The 16,136-nt window shown below is 46.1% G+C and overlaps 1 protein-coding gene across 2 annotated transcripts in view; it reads right to left on the bottom strand.

Annotated features, from left to right (window-relative positions):
* slc39a11 (solute carrier family 39, member 11) overlaps positions 1 to 16,136 on the bottom strand; it is a 757,783-nt gene that overhangs the window by 678,411 nt on the left and 63,236 nt on the right. The gene's annotated exons all lie outside the window — the stretch shown is intronic.

Genomic DNA, 16,136 nt, shown 5'->3' with positions numbered 1-16,136 from the left:
GTCCATACAGACCAAAAAGCCCATCTAAGCCCATTTGCCCCATTATCTCTCTAAACCTTTCCTATCCATGTCCAAATGCCTTTTAAATGTTGTCAATGACCCTGCCTCAATGTCCATGTTAAATTGAGAAAGAATGAGGTAGTGTGAGAAAGAAAAAACAGAAAGAGAGAAATAAATAGAAAAGGAAAAGCAAATGAAAAAGTAGAAAATAAAGATTTGTATGGATAATCTTTCAGTCCATCAGCCTGGCATTAGCTCGGATGAGTGTCACCAGACCTCAACTATGTAGGTAGAGGCATCAAGAGGCATTCCGACAGAGGAAAGGAAAAACTGCACCATCTATCCCCCATTCATCAGTCTCATCCATTAACCAGGTAGCATTTAGTGTCATTTGTTGTAATCCCTGTAAAGATGTTTTAGAAGATACTTGAATTCCCAGTCACACACTGGAAGGATCATGTGACCAGATTTCAAGTTTTAAGACCTTTACTCTAATTAACAACTAAAAATAACATTGTCTAAACATGATTAGGTGACTTGTACTTTAAATTACAGAAAAGATTTCCCACTTAACTTTTAAACAACTGAAAATCCCCCACCAAGGTTATACTTTACTCCGTCCCTCAAGTGGACTGTGCATTCTCCAGGAACCAGTCCAAAGCTATTTTCAGCTCACAATGTCTTGCTTCCTTTCTTTTCCAGCCAGATAACTTCAAATCTCTGAAATGACTTTCACGGTGCAGGTTATCCAGGAGATTCCATCCTCGAGTCAAAGCTAGGTGAATCTTCCAGCCCGATATAAATCTTCACGAACTTGGTCTCTTCAATCCGAACGCAAGCTCCCACCTGCCTTCTGCATGGAGAACAAGAGAGATTGGCTGCCCCTCTCTCTGTCAGATTCTTGATGAATGCATTTGGATCTGTGAAGGTCAGCATTATCTTAGGAAAACCCTGTAACCCAATACCACAATGGCTTTCTATGGCACATTCCCCCCCTTCAAAGGCCATCTCTGTGGAGATGGGAAACACATGGGCCTTGTATTCAGGCAGAAATGCTAATCATCTTTTAAACCCTCAACTCCATTCTATTTTGGAATTAAATAGACAGTTCAAAGTGTAACCATTTCTAAAACCTGACATTCCTAACATCTCCCTGTGATTAGTACACTAAAAGTCAATCTGCCGTCAGCGCAGCTGCTCTGGTCATTGTTGCCAGTGTGAACATCGTGAACTTTCTCCTCAGTAAATCAATCTGGGCCACACTGGCCCCAGAGCAGCGAGGCCACCCAGGCTTGTTACCATGCAGGACTCAAAGCAGGTCACATGATCCCTCCATGAGTTTCAGATAAAACTGAGTAAAGAGTCCCAAAGCATAAACTTATAAGTCTTGTGTATATAACACCTCACAGTCCTATATTCCAGTACTCCCACGCATCCATTATTACTCAATTACCTTCAGTACAATACTGCAGCAGGCATTTTTTTTTAATATGTGTGCCCTAACCAAATCATTTTGTTAAGATGGATTTGTTCCATTTGTTCTATGTTATCTGTTCCATTGAAATCACTCAACAACCACTGCCTGGAAAAAACAATCGACTGCTTTTATCCAAAATCTAACAACAGTTGAGTGCAATCTGATTCACTTTTAAAATGTTGAAGAAAGGACAAAGCTCTCGGATTCGAGACTCCCCACTCAGTAATGGCAAAAAGCTGACAATATCCTATCTTGTGTTATGGAATTTTGCAAGAATATATTGTTCAGATAAGCAGCTAACCACATGCAGAGAAGAGGAGTGGCAGTGAGAGTGTGGTGTGTGTGTATGAGAGAGAGAGTGTGGTGCGAGTGAGACAGTCAGATGTATCTCTGGCCGGGGGGGGGGGGGGGGGGGGGGGGTGAATGAGGCTCGATTGTTGTTGGGGGTGGGGGGGGGGGGGGGGGAGAGAATTAGGCTAGATCGTTGTCTGGGGGGGGGGGGGGGGCGCGTGGGGAGGAAGGGGGGCAAGATGAATCCCTGGTGGGGGGGCTGAGCGGTCCGTTGCCACTCTGCGGGCGATCGGTGGGGAGGGTGGCAGAGGTGGTGATCGGTCTGGGTAGTGGGTGGGGTGGATAAGGGGGACAGTGATGTGTGTGGGTAGTGTGGGGGTGGATAAGGGGGACAGTGTTGTGTGTGGGTAGTGGTGTGGGTGGGTGGATAAGGGGAACAGTGATGTGTGTGAGTAGTGGGGGGTGGATAAGGGGGACAGTGATGTGTGTGGGTAGTGGGGGGGTGGATAAGGGGAACAGTGATGTGTGTGGGTAGTGGAGGGGTGGATAAGGGGGACAGTGATGTGTGTGGGTAGTGGGGGGGTGGATAAGGGGGCCAGTGATGTGTGTGGGTAGTGGGGGAGTGGATAAGGGGGACAGTGATGTGTGTGGGTAGTGGGGGGGGGGTGGATAAGGGGGACAGTGATGTGTGTGGGTAGTGGGGGGATGGATAAGGGGGGCAGTGATGTGTGTGGGTAGTGGGGGAGTGGATAAGGGGGACAGTGATGTGTGTGGGTAGTGGGGGGGATGGATAAGGGGGACAGTGATGTGTGTGGGTAGTGGGGGGGTGGATAAGGGGGCCAGTGATGTGTGTGGGTAGTGGGGGGGGGTGGATAAGGGGGACAGTGATGTGTGTGGGTAGTGGGGGGGGGTGGATAAGGGGGACAGTGATGTGTGTGGGTAGTGGGGGGGTGGATAAGGGGGACAGTGATGTGTGTGGGTAGTGGTGTGGGTGGGCGGATAAGGGGAACAGTGATGTGTGTGGATAGTGGAGGGGTGGATAAGGGGGACAGTGATGTGTGTGGGTAGTGGGGGGGTGGATAAGGGGGCCAGTGATGTGTGTGGGTAGTGGGGGAGTGGATAAGGGGGACAGTGATGTGTGTGGGTAGTGGGGGGGGGTGGATAAGGGGGACAGTGATGTGTGTGGGTAGTGGGGGGATGGATAAGGGGGGCAGTGATGTGTGTGGGTAGTGGGGGAGTGGATAAGGGGGACAGTGATGTGTGTGGGTAGTGGGGGGGATGGATAAGGGGGACAGTGATGTGTGTGGGTAGTGGGGGGGTGGATAAGGGGGCCAGTGATGTGTGTGGGTAGTGGGGGAGTGGATAAGGGGGACAGTGATGTGTGTGGGTAGTGGGGGGGATGGATAAGGGGGGCAGTGATGTGTGTGGGTAGTGGGGGGGTGGATAAGGAGGACAGTGATGTGTGTGGGTAGTGGGGGGGTGGATAAGGGGGACAGTGATGTGTGTGGGTAGTGGGGGGGGGTGGATAAGGGGGACAGTGATGTGTGTGGGTAGTGGGGGGGGTGGATAAGGGGGACAGTGTTGTGTGTGGGTAGTGGGGGGATGGATAAGGGGGGCAGTGATGTGTGTGGGTAGTGGGGGAGTGGATAAGGGGGACAGTGATGTGTGTGGGTAGTGGGGGGGGATAAGGGGCACAGTGGTGTGTGTGGGTAGTGGGGGGGGTGGATAAGGGGGACAGTGGTGTGTGTGGGTAGTGGGGGGGGGGTGGATAAGGGGGACAGTGATGTGTGTGGGTAGTGGGGGGGGTGGATAAGGGGGACAGTGATGTGTGTGAGTAGTGGGGGGGGATAAGGGGCACAGTGGTGTGTGTGGGTAGTGGGGGGGGTGGATAAGGGGGACAGTGATGTGTGTGGGTAGTGGGGGGGTGGATAAGGGGCACAGTGGTGTGTGTGGGTAGCGGAGGGGGTGGATAAGGGGGACAGTGGTGCATGTGTGCTCCATCACTCCCGCTTTTCGCTCCCGAGCCGCTTTCTCCGCTTTCTGCGGCCCGCGAGCGACCTGACACGGGCGCGCTTTATCAATTTTTTTTCCAACTACACATGCGCAGTTCAGAGCTCCGATCGTTTCGGCTGCGCTAAGCCCCACCCACAGCACGATTGGGACTGGAGATGGCTGAGTGCGTAAGGGGGCGCCTGAAAGCAGATTTCTAAATCGGATCTGCATTACGCCCAGATTCAGCACTTAGAATGAAAATGGTAAAATCGGGCCCTGTGTGTGGTGCGAGTGAGTGAGTGAGTGAGTGAGTGAGTGAGTGAGTGAGTGAGTGAGTGAGTGAGTGAGTGAGTGAGTGAGTGAGTGAGTGAGTGAGTGAGTGAGTGAGTGAGTGAGTGAGCGAGCGAGCGAGCGAGAGAGAGAGAGAGAGAGAGAGAGTGAGTGTGAGTGAGTGAGTGAGTGTGAGAGAATCTTTGATTGGAGGGGTGAGTCTTACATTTTTAATTTAAAGGTTAAAAATCTTCCATAAACAATCTATTATCAATGTTACAAGAGTGAGACTCCAGTTTCTGAGCTGCCAGTTGAACCACATGTCAGAACCTTAAATCATTTATGAACAGGGTTCTTTACGCCGGGAGTTTAATTCGGAATAACGGCACAAATCTAGCAGCTTCCTGACATTCACAGGGAGGCTGTCTGCGAGCTTTCCGTTTTTCCACAGGCAACTGGCAGAAACTGTCCGGCCATTTGTGGCAATTTTCAACTTGTGTTTTCTTTCCATCCGCCGTAAACTCCTTCCCTTTTACACCAATGACAGCCAGCACTGTGATCTCCAGGAAATTCTGGGTATTTCAATGAAGTCGGTCTAACACCCGATACGTAACAATGCAATAATTACTTTTGTGTAATTTTAATCAATTAATTTCACCTCCTGATGCTGCCAATATATGAGAGAGAGAGTATATATCCCAATGTTCAATGTTTAAAGAGTTCCATGGGTCTGACCAGATGTAGCGCATTCACAACTGCCTTATCTTGTACCAAACTCCTATTTGTGACTTAGATATCAAAACACTTTGGATGGGGGAATGCGTGTTCCATTAATAGCTGTTTGTCTTTCCACTCAGCACGGTGCAAGTTATCAGACATCTCTCCCTTCTTTCGAAGCTTGCATTTCCATGACATCTTTCAAGAGCTCAGGACATCGCAATGTGTTTCACAGCTAATGGAATCATTTTGAAGTGTGGTGTCATGCTGAGTACAGGCATGATGGTACAGTATTACAAACTTTAAAGCTGTATTTTGTTTTAAAAACGGGCATCGAAAACTGTTGAAGATGGCTGTAGCATATCATGTGACTTGGGCAGACAGACCAGTAACTCAGGCAGATTTAATTTCATTAATTTTTGTCACATGTATCAGCATTCAGTGAAAAGTATTGTTTCTTGCGCGCTATACAGACAAAGCATACCATACATAGAGAAGGAAATGAGAGTGCAGAATGTAGTGCTACAGTCATAGCTAGGGTATAGACAAAGATCAGCTTAATATAAGGTAGGTCCATACAAAAGTCTGATGGCCGCGAGGAAGAAGCTGTTCTTGAGTTGGTTGGCGCGGGACCTCAGACTTCTGTACCTTTTTCCCAACGGAAGAAGGTGGAAGAGCGTTTGTCCGGGGTTCCTGGGGTCCTTGATTATGGCTAATTATATCTGGATAATCACAGCCACTAATGCAATGCATACGTTCCCTTGTTAAGGATCAACCAGCAACAAAAAGAACTATGATATTTACCAGCTTTCCTCTTCACCATGGACAATAGAGATGTCAAAACTCAGTGGGTGCAACACATGTTTATTGGCCTAACACCCCACCATATTTGGAGAATGACTTGAAGCAGGTCACATGGGTAAGGCAGCCATGTTTGTTCCCTGCTTTTAAATATAACAGCAGAAGCTACTCAGGTCTGAAATATCAGATAAGATACCATCAAATACACCAACTAAGCCATCAAACCAGCTGCAAGGCGACTGTACATCCAAGGTAAGATACTACCACACCTTGAAAGTAGGAGACGGACTCCGCTCCAAACTTCTCCCAACTTCAAATTCACCTGAGAGTCAATCTCCTGGCAATTAATCTACAAGAAGCCTCACAGCTTACTGAGAGTCTGCTGCTTTTATAAGGCCTCTACACCAATTATAAAGTATCAATACATCCAAGAAATTACAGGCCTGCTACTAAAGAGACTCAAAATCATTCCAAATTGTAATCATATTTTTTTCTTTATCTGTATCTAATCCTGTGTGTGTGTGTGTGTGTGTGATACTGTGTGTAAGACATTGCTCCTAAACCTTCGGGGCAAGTGTGTGCAAATAAATAATCTTCCTTATTTTTAAATTTGCAAAAGCTTGCTGCTGGAATCGTTTCAATTGGGACAAACCGCTCAGAGAGCAAGAAAACAGATTAACTTCCCGCATTAAAACACTTGGACCATAAACAATAAAGTACATAAACTCTGTCTGTGACAATAGTTACTGTCATGATGTAAAAGGCACAACAGGCAATTTATACACAGCACGGTCCCACCAACAACAATAAGAAAATAAAATCAGATTACCTCTTACAAGTACCGGTTGCCAGATGATTGTTGACCAGGGTATTGAGAAAACTTCCTTGCCTTTCTTCTAATATTGCTGCACGGCTCATTTACATCCATCAGAGAGTTCAGGCAGGCCTTTGACTGAAAATTTCATCTGAAAGACTGCAGCCATCCCTTTGTATTCATTGCTAAATGCCAGCCAGCTTCAAGTATGCCCGAGGGAGGGCTTCAATCATGGCATTTTCTTCCTTCTCATTCAGAGGTGAAGGCACTACCCATAAATGTGTTATAATTGAAGTCCTATTGTTCAAATCGTGAAAGACACAGCATTCTCATTGAGAATTTACACCATCGTGGCTGCTCCGTCAATTTTTAAGAACAGGATATGGCGCTCGACTCATCGATCGACAGTTCCGACGCGCCACAACGAAAAACCGCACCGACCTCCTCAGAAGACAAACACGGGACACGGTGGACAGAGTACCCTTCGTCGTCCAGTACTTCCCCGGAGCGGAGAAGCTACGGCATCTCCTCTGGAGCCTTCAACATGTCATTGATGAAGACGAACATCTCGCCAAGGCCATCCCCACACCCCCATTTCTTGCCTTCAAACAACATGCACAACCTCAAACAGACCATTGTCCGCAGCAAACTACCCAGCCTTCAGGAGAACAGTGACCATGACACCACACAACCCTGCCACAGCAACCTCTACAAGACGTGCCGGATCATCGACACAGATGCCATCATCTCACGTGAGAACACCATCCACCAGGTACACGGTACATACTCTTGCAACTCGGCCAACGTTGTCTACCTGATACGCTGCAGGAAAGGATGTCCCGAGGCATGGTACATTGGGGAAACCATGCAGACGCTGCGACAACGGATGAATGAACACCGCTCGACAATCACCAGGCAAGACTGTTCTCTTCCTGTTGGGGAGCACTTCAGCGGTCACGGGCATTCGGCCTCTGATATTTGGGTAAACATTCTCCAAGGCGGCCTTCACGACACACGACGGCGCAGAGTCGCTGAGCAGAAACTGATAGCCAAGTTTTGCACACATGAGGACAGCCTCAACCGGGATATTGGGTTCATGTCACACTATTTGTAATCCCCACAGCTTGCCTGGACCTGAAGAGTCTCACTGGCTGTCCTGTCTGGAGACAATACACATCTTTAGCCTGTCTTGATGCTCTCGCCACTCACATTGTTTGTATCTTAAAGACTTGATTAGCTGTAAGTTTTCGCATTCCAACCATTATTCATGTAAATTGAGTTTGTGTCTTTATATGCCCTGTTTGTGAACAGAATTCCCACTCACCTGAAGGAGGAGCTTGGAGCTCCGAAAGCTTGTGTGGCTTTTGCTACCAAATAAACCTGTTGGACTTTAACCTGGTGTTGTTAAACCTCTTACTGTGTTTACCCCAGTCCAACACCGGCATCTGCACATCAGAATTATTTATTAAAACAAGTTGTTCAGCGCAGAAATATGGCAAAGGGGATGATTGATCATGACATGAAATGATTGACGAGTAATATTTACATCCACCATATCTGATTTTATAGCTCATTTGTGCGAGCCAGTCTTGCATTATACAGCATTTTCCTAACATTACAAGAGTGACTACTTCTAGTACTGTATAAATGCAGATTGTCTCTCACATACGCGCACACACGTACGCATACACACACACACACACATCCATAGTGTGAAGTCCACATGCATTTGTGATACAGAAAACAGCTCAATCATATAAACGCACAAGTTACTTCCCATCTGAACTCGGTCCAGTATTTGTTTAACAGCACTGAAGAGCGAGGTTACCATATATTAAATTTCTGAACATAAAAGGAATGCACGCAGAGACCCACATCCTGAGGTCTGTGGACTTTCTTCCCACAATTTCAAATCTGATATCATACCAATAACAATGAACAAAATGAGTGATGGCTTGACTCCTGACCCAGAAGGGGTTTTTCATTTCGAGGGATCAGGAGCTGTTCATTGCAACTGTGAGAGATATTTATAAAAATATACTATTAACACGAACATGAGTCGCAATGAGAAGGCACAGGAAACATTATGATGAATGCTAACAGAGAGCTGAACTTGCATATGCCACAAATACAGCGTTTACATTGTTTCCCCAATTTTAAAGGCAAATATCTAAGCAACAACATTGGCTCAGTTGGTAACAGTTTTGTCTCTTTAGTCAGAAGGTTGTGGGTTCAAGTCCCACTCCAAGACTTGAGCACAAAAATCAAGGCTTACACTCAACACAGTGCAATACTGAGACAACGTCAAATCTTGGTCCTGTCTGCCCCCTCAGTGGATGCACTATTCCAAAGAGGGAGTTATCAACTGTGTCTTGGCTAATTTTTATCCTTAATCAACATCATAAAAATAGAAGATCTGATTGTCAACACAGTGCTGTTTGTGGGAGTGTGCAAGCCTGTGTGCAGGCTGGCTGCGGCATTTCCAACATTACAACAACTAAACAACAAAAGTTCTTTATTGGCTCTAAAGTGCTTCAGGACATCTGATGGTCATGCAGGGTGCTATACAAATGCAAGGCCTCTATATAGTCCAACTTCAGCCTGAGGCCCCTTTGAAAAGAACAGCTTTTTTTTATTCATTCATGGGACACGGGCATCGCTGGCTCGTCCAGCATTTATTGCCCATCCATAGTTGCCCTTGAGAAGGTGGTGGTGAGCTGCCTTCTTGAATCGCTGTAATCCATGTTCTGGGGATTGACCCACAATGCCGTTCGGGAGGGAATTCCAGGATTTTGATCCAGCGACTGCGAAGGAACGGTGATATATTTCCAAGTCAGGATGGTGAGTGGCTTGGAGGGGAACTTGCAGGTGGTGGTGCTCCCATGTATCTGCTGCCCTTGTCCTTCTAGATGGAAGTGGTTGTGGGTTTGGAAGATGCTGTCAAAGGATCTTTGGTGAATTGCTGCAGTGCATCTTGTAGATGCTACACACTGCTGCTACTGAGAGTCAGTGGTGGAGGGAGTGGATGTTTGTGGATGTCGTGCCAATCAAGTGGGCTGCTTTGTCCTGGATGGTGTCAAGCTTCTTGAGTGTTGTTGGAGGTGCACCATTCCGAGCTAGTGGAGAATATTCCATCACACTTCTGACTTGTGCCTTGTAGATGGTGGATAGGCTTTGGGGAGTCAGGAGGTGAGTTACTCGCTGCAGTTTTCCTAGCCTCTGACCTGCTCTTGTAGCCAGTTGAGTTTCTAGTTTCTGGTCAATGGTAACCCCAAGGATGTTGACAGTGGGAGATTCAGTGATGGTTACACCATTGGATGTCAAGGGGCGATGGTTAGAATGTCTCTTATTGGTGATGGTCATTGCCTGGCATTTGTGTGGCGCGAATGTTACTTGCCACTTGTCAGCCCAATCCTGGATATTGTCCAGATCTTGTTGCATTTGAACATGGACTGCTTCAGTATCCGAGGAGTCGCGAATGGTGCTGAATAGGCAATACCAGCAGCTACAACAAAGTTCTTAATTTTGGCAGACACACAACTAAAATTGATCTTCCTAGTCCTACATCTTATCTGCGTATAATTAAAAAATGTGTAGCTACATTTACAATTAGCCAGTGTGGCTCCATTGGCTATTTCCACTGCATATTTAGCAAATGCTCCTGTTTGCAATATACTTTTAAACCGGTGCACGCAAAATAATGCAGAATCCAACTCCCGATTAAAAGTGTACTGTATTTTCGATCAGCCCAGCTGAGCAATAACTGGTGTTGAAGTGTTTAGATATTAACCGTATTGAAGATTAGGGAACGGCAGGTTTCTGCACAATACCCTTCTCGACACGTCCAGTAGCTAGCAGACATCAAAGGTAAATCAGTTACTCAAACAATTCAACCATACATAGATTATGATTCAGGCGTCTTGTTGGTTCGCGGCCAGTGTTAAACATTCTGCACTTCTCGAGGCTTCCCAGATTTAAAATATCTTGCAATTGACCTTTCCCCTTCAATATTTATAATGGCTGACAAAGCTAAGAGATGAGGACTCTCTCCCTCTGTGAGCTGGCCTTGTTAACATTGCCCGGGTGTCATCATTCATCATCTCAATCAGGCATAAGAAAGAATCTCCACGGCCCAGTAGATAAGATAATTACCATTTAAAACATGCTAGCAATATATATGTTCCAAACAGAACCACAAGAAAACGCTGCCTCATCTATCAGTGTAACTGTTAAATTATGCACAACAGACAGCAAGTGAATACTCCCTCTACAATGCAGCGTGCATGACCCATCGCTCCAGGAATCACTGATGTTGCTACACCCATTTGCTAAGCAAAGCTAAATATTTAGCTCATACCATATTTTACATCAGTCATCCAACAATGAAAATCCTTTCATGACTATAAGCTTTTGGCTGCAACCCAAGATGAGTGCCAATGGCCATTTTAATTACATACAATTAAAATCATTATCCACATCATTCAATGATCTTCAGCATTTAAACTGAGATGCTTTGAAAAGCGGAGGCAATCAGATTCTACTCAAGATGTCCACATATATATTAAACATTGCACCTAACCACATTATCTTCAAAGGTATTCAACTGGCCAGCAGGCAAGACATGCAACTTTCCCAACATCACAATTGCGATAAAAGCAACATAACTGCGGATGCTAGAAGTCTGAAATAAAACGGAAAATGCTGGAAAAACTCAGCAAGCCTGGCAGCATCTGTGCAGAGAGAAACAGAGTCAACATTTCGTGTCCATACGACTCCTTCAAAACCAAAGGGAAGCAGAGAAGTGGTGAATTTTATCCTGTTTAAGAAGGATGGAACACAGTAGGAGGTCAGAGACAGGTGGGGACTATGAGAGGTTGGAGAAAGATGTTATGGGGACAAGAAAAAGGGGAGTGCTAATGATAGGAGGTGCTGACACTGACAAAAAGGTAAGGCAGGAGATTGCGTTGGTAGCACAAAGGTCAAAGCTCTGTGAAAGCAAAACTCAAGAACACATGACAGGTGTGCACGCGCGTGTGCGGGTGCATGCGTGTGCGATGGCATTGAGAAAATGGTGCAGAAACTCAGCAGGTCTGGTGGCACCTATGGAGAGAGAAACAAGAGTTAACATTTTGAGTCTGTATGACTCTTCTCCAGAACTGAAGAGACGGAGGGATGTGATGGATTTTGTACTGTCTGAGAGGGAGTGGAGCAGAGTAGAGGGTCAGAGAACTGGGGACGAGGAGAGATTTGACAAAGATGTTATGGCCATAAGACAAAGGGCGTGTTAATGACAGTGTTAAAGACTGAAGTGTTACGTATTAATATTGATTCTTGGTAACTGCACTAAAAATTCATAGAATCATAGAATCCCTACAGTACAGAAGGAGGCCATTCAGCCCATCGAGTCTGTACCGACCACAATCCCACCCAGGCCCTATTCCCGTAACCCCACACATTTACTCTGTTAATCCCACCAACACTAGGGTCAATTTAGCATGGCCAATCAACCTAACCCGCACATTTTTGGACATATATTAAGCACTATGTATTAATATATTCATGTATTCCCTGGAAGTGATGCCACAGGTTCCTAGCATGGGAAACTGCCAGAGAGAAAAGGCAGCCAGATAGTGAACACCACCTGTAAATAAAGCTGTGATATTTAACCCTCCGTGCTTCCTTATGCCAATTCTCCAATATACAGCATAAAAACTGGCGACGGGGACTTGAAACGATGTGGGCTTGTTAGCCACCCACAAAGCTAATTGTTGGCACCCACATATCATCTCAGCTGAGATTTGTCAATTCAGCACCAATTTGGTGATTGAATCCGAAACCTCTTGAGCCTTTCCATGTTAACTGCTCTCTGGATAAGCTCAGTGTGGCAGTCGGATACCTTCTTAAAGCTCATCTGCATAGTGCACCACATTTTGTGGAAGGAAAACTATATTCTGCGGAATGGAAAAAGACCCAATGGCACACAAATACTTTCAACTTCCTTATAACTTAAAAAACGTGTAACTATTGTGTTGGCCACTGCTTTTCAAATGGACTTCCGACCTATTTTCTTGTCCAAAAGCAGTTTAGCAATCCCTTGTATTTACCATGGCTAATCCCCTTAACCTACACATCCTGGGACACCAAAGGAGCAATTTAGCATGACCAATCCACCTAACCTGCACATCTTTGGACTGTGGAAGGAAACTGGAGCACCCGAAGGAAACCCACGCAGACACAGGGAGAACGTGCAAGTAGGACGGTAACTGCTAAGAAGAAAGATATAAGATGTTTGCTAGTATGTGATATTATCCTTAGACGTGCAACATTTATTTTACAATAATGCATAAAAATGGGACATGGCAAGATCCCATGTTTTTTTAAAAACACATCCTTATGCCCTATGCTCAATGTCCTTGACATGGATGTTCTGCAAGCTTAAACATGCTCAGAATTCTAACGTTCTAAACTTCCAAAAGGAGAAGCAAGTCATATTATTTGACAGTGGTAGCGTTTCGACATTTACTTCTATCGAACTCCTTTCAGCTTCCAATCTGCCCCTCTTCTTTATTCGTTCACGGGCTGTGGGCGTCGCTGGTTGAGCTGGCATTTATTGCCCATCCCTAAATGCCCTTGAACTGAGTGGCTATTTCAGAGGGCAGCTTAGAGTCACACGTAGGCCAGACCAGGTAAGGATGGCAGATTTCCTTCCCTGAAGGACATGTGTGAACCAGATGGGTTTTTCCGACAATCAACAATGGTTTCATCATTAGACTTTTAGTTTAAGACTTTTTATTGAGTTCAAATTTCATCATCTGCTGTGGTGGGATTCGAACCTGGGTCCCCAGAGCATTGGCCTGGTTCTCTGGATTACTAATCTAGTGACAATATCACCAACGCCAATGCCTCCCTTGCCCAAAGCATGAACACAAATCCTCACCTCAATTATTCCATGAACTTCCAACACATGCTTTTTGCTGTCAAGCTGTTATTTTCCAGTAGGGTACACACGGTCAGTTGGTCAGCAGAGGGAGGGTATGGAGAGATGTAGCTATTAGTCACAATAGCTACCTGGGGTAAAATACTGGGTAAAAGAGGTTATGGCCATCCAATAGTGTAGGATGGCACACAAGCTGGTAATCAAGGGAGGAGGAAATAACAAAACACTGGCCCAGAGCAATATCCTTTGAGGTTTCCAAGCTCAATCATTTCAGGTCTTTGCACCCAGGAATAATGGACGGTGACATCAGTCTTGGTGATGAGGACTTTGATAACCGCACGGTCAACCATTTTATTGCTGAATTTAAACGAAAATACAAGACTGTTGAGTGATAGACGGATATTATTTGATATGTCATAAAGAGGCACGAGCAAACAAAAATAGTGAGAGATGTGGTAAGGTTGGACAATGTTCAGGTTTTTCCTTAAAAGACGTATTTCCAGCAAATTCAACTCCAGCGCCTTCAAAAACAAATACCCTTAACATATCACCTGCACTTAAGCATCTGCCAAGTCTTAAATAAAGCAGACAAACCAGATATTTTTGAGAATTATTTAAAGTCCAAGCCAAATTGGTGCTCTGCCATAAACCCAATGGCCAAAAACCAGAGCCAAGCCAAAGTGCAAGTTGTTTGCCTTCCATTTAACAAGTTATGTGTTTAAATTACCGTCCCTATAAAAAATAAAAAATGTCTCTGGCCTTCGTCCGACGACACTCCAAGTATTTAATTGGAGTTGGCTCATTGCCAATGGCCTCAGAGACCCGTCGCTGCTGATCCTCATCCCCAGTGACTGTTGTTCAAACCCAGCCCCATCAGTGAATGTTTTCCTGAGGCTCTTCATTTGTGCCCATATCAAACAAGAAAATACACACAAGCAAATACCCTTCGGACACCAGGGCCGGGATTTTCCAGCCCCACCGCAGGGATATGGTGAGCCACTAAAAACTCCATTGACTTCGGCAGGACCGGAAGGTCCTATCGGTGGGAGGAACGGGAAAATTCTTACCTTGGGATGGAATCAGACAGCACCCCGACCGTACCCCCAGGAACAGACTGGTGGGAGGGGGTGGGGCCATAAAATCATGGTGGCAGTGCCATGCCTGTCACTAATCTGCCTTTACTGGTATGTTACCAGGTCCACCCACCCTTGGGTTAACTGAGATCCTTCAAGTGGCCAATTTATGTCCATTTAAGGGCCTCTTTCTGCCGCCTCTAGTAGTTTTGCCAGTGGTGGGTTGTGTCCATACCACCTGCCAAGCAAAACCTGACAGCCCTTTTGTAGGTAAGGGGGAAATCGTTTTGTTGTATACCCTGTGCCCAACAGAGTGGGCCCCCTTCAGTACCCCATGTATGCCGCCCCACCCCACCCCAGCCCCAACCCTCCTCAAATGGTTCTTCCAATCCTATTGCTAGGGTCTGCCAGACTGACCCCAGCAGAAGATCCCAACTTACCTTCTCATCTGGATCCCACTGGCACTGCAGGGATGGGACAGCAGCCAGCCATCTGTAAAGTCAGCTCGATGTAGCTAAGTGGCTCCCAGCTCACATGGGGTCACCGCCTCCAATTAAAATTCAGCCCTATGTACCTTTCTTTTTTGACAAAGTATTTACAGCGCACTCACCCCAGTGTCTATGTCGGTGCCTATGCTGTACAAGCCACTCCCCACCATACTTAATCTCATCCTGTCAACATGTCCTGATAGCCCTTGGTCCTCCATGCATTTAATTAGCTTCCTCTTAAATAGAGCTATGTTCTTCACCTCAACTACTCTATGTTGTAATGAGTTCCACATTCTGACCACTCTCCAGGATTTTCCATTTGATTCACTCACAGCTATCTCACATTCAGTTTATGTTTTCTCCCACCTTCTCTATGGCTATAAATTCTCTATGGATGCTAACTAAAGTTCCACCGACTGAAATGGAAATTCAAACCAAAAGGGGTGCTTTCAAAAACTCAAAACAGGAACTACTTATGGCACTGCGATGAATTTCTCACCAGATATCAGAGAATCCCTACAGTGCAGAAGGAGGCCATTCGGCCTATCAAGTCTGCACTGACCACAACCCCACCCAGACCTTAATCCCGTAACCCCACATATTTACCCGCTGACACTAAGGGTCAATGTAGCACGGCCTATCAAACTAACCCGCACATCTTTGGACTGTGGGAGGACCCGGAGGAAACCCACACAGACACGAGGAGAATGTGCAGACTCCGCAGTCACCTGAGGCCAGAATTGAACCCGGGTCTCCGGCACTGTGAGGCGGCAGTGCCCACCACTATGCCACCGTGCCGCCCCACAAACAGAATTTGGAGGAACTCTCTGAAGGAATTCTCAAGATAAACCAATCCAGCGCAACACAAACAACAAATTAATACTTGGAAATAAACTTGCGACAGGCCTGGTGTATAAAAAGAAAAAGTGATGAACTCTCCACATGACATCATCCTTCTGGTGTTTTTACTCGCTGCTTTTAAATGGAACTTAGTGCAGACTGTTATTTTGAGACACAGGCTGTCTGTTTTTCACTGAAAGCATCACTAAGGTTCAGATCAAACTTTTGAAGTACAGACTATTTTCAGCTAAACAGACGCACGCACACACAGACGCATCAGGGCTGGTCCCCAAAGTGGTGCTTTGACACAGAGACTTAGGCCCTGATTTTACCGGCACGCCCGCCCCCGAGGCGGCATTCTCCGTTGGCCTCGGGCATGATCTTACATGAGCCTCTGGCGGGGGCATGCCGGTAAAATTCCAACCTTAGTCTACAG

Source organism: Mustelus asterias, chromosome 12 (assembly GCF_964213995.1).
Source record: "Mustelus asterias chromosome 12, sMusAst1.hap1.1, whole genome shotgun sequence".
In the NCBI taxonomy this organism is placed as follows: domain Eukaryota; kingdom Metazoa; phylum Chordata; class Chondrichthyes; order Carcharhiniformes; family Triakidae; genus Mustelus; species Mustelus asterias.
The sequence above is the reverse complement of the archived record's forward strand: the minus strand, read 5'-3'. Positions and strand labels throughout refer to the sequence as shown.